Raw genomic sequence first — 1,556 nt, 5'->3', positions numbered from 1 at the left:
GCACAAGCGGCCATAGAGACGGCAGAGACAGCAGCAAGGGGTCACGGCGAGGCTGCTGCAGCAGCAGCAGTACTCTCTTCTTGTCTTTGTCTTTATATTTATTTTATTATTTTTTATTTATTTTAATGTTTTATTTAATTCATTTTATATTAAAAAAAAATAATTACATATGGTAAAGGCTGCAGCTGCCTATACACCCCAGAGCACACCCGCGGTGATCGCCGACACCACCCTGCTAGCGGTTGTTTTTTTTTTTATTTTTTAATATTTTATTTATATTAAACTGAAATAAATAAATTTATTATTTATTTTCTCTATATTAAACAGAAAAAGTAAAATTTATTTTATTTTATTTGTGTTATATTGAACTAAATAAATTTATTTTTTGTTGGCTTCATAGTATGCTGAGACACTCGAATTTATTATTTTTATTTTGCTTATATAAAACTGAAATAATAAAAATAATTATTTTTTTATTTTATATAAAACTAAAACAACTAAAAAAAACAAAAAACTCGGCACAAAACAACAAATACTGTACGACAAACAAAACAAGAAAAAAAGAAGAAAAAACAAACAAAAAAGGAAAAGATATAAAGGGAAAAAAAAGAAAAAAAGTAAAGAATGCAAACAATAAATAAACACAAAAAGAAAAAAAAACAAGCAAAAAACAAAAAAGATACATAATAGATATAGACAAAGGATAAACAAAAAGAGAGAAAAAAGAGAAGCAACAACAAAAAAGAGACAGATGCGGCGAGCAGTGAAATAAAATAAATAAAAGAGACAAAAAGAAAAAGAATAAAGGAGACAAAAAGTAAAGAAAAAAAAAAGAAAAAAGAGGAGATAAAAAGAAAAGGAGACAGAAGACAACAGAAAATTAAAAAAAGAAACAAAACCCACACAAAACCCTAAACCCTAAACCCTAAACCCTAAAGGAGACAAAAAAATAAAAAGAAGAGACAAAGGACAAAACAATGACAAACAAGGAGACAAAAAAAGAGACGAAGGAGACAGAAAAAGAGAAAAAAAATAAAAAAAAATAAAAAAAAAAGGAGACAGCACCTAACAGCGTACTCTGTCTCTGCTCTGTCTCCTTCTCTCTGTCCTTGTCTCCTTTGTTTGTCTCCTTTTATATTTCTGTCTCTTTCACTTATCTCCTCTCTATCTGTCTCCTTTGTTTGTCTCCTTTTCTCTGTCTCCTGTCTCCTTTGTTTGTCTCCTTCTCTTTATCTGTCTCCTTTGTCTGTCTCCTTTTTTTCTCTGTCTCCTTATTTGTTTGTTTCGTTCTCTCTCTCTATCTCCTTTATTTGTCTCCTTTTTTTCTCTGTCTCTTCTTACTAACAATCTCCTCTAGCTGTCTCTCTGCATGCAGCAGAGCCTCTACACCCACAGACACACACTAACCCCACACCTCGCCTTCAGCCAGTAGCTAGTATTACTGCAACAGCAGCAGCAGCAGCAGCAACAGCAGCAGCAGCAGCAGCAGCAGCAGCAGGAACAGCAGCAGCAACAGCAGCAGCAGGAACAGCAGCCGCAACAGCAGCAGCAGCAGA

Source organism: Eimeria mitis, genomic scaffold (genome assembly GCF_000499745.2).
Source record: "Eimeria mitis Houghton genomic scaffold, Emh_scaff825, whole genome shotgun sequence".
Classification (NCBI taxonomy): Eukaryota; Apicomplexa; class Conoidasida; order Eucoccidiorida; family Eimeriidae; genus Eimeria; species Eimeria mitis.
This window is presented reverse-complemented; position numbering follows the sequence as displayed.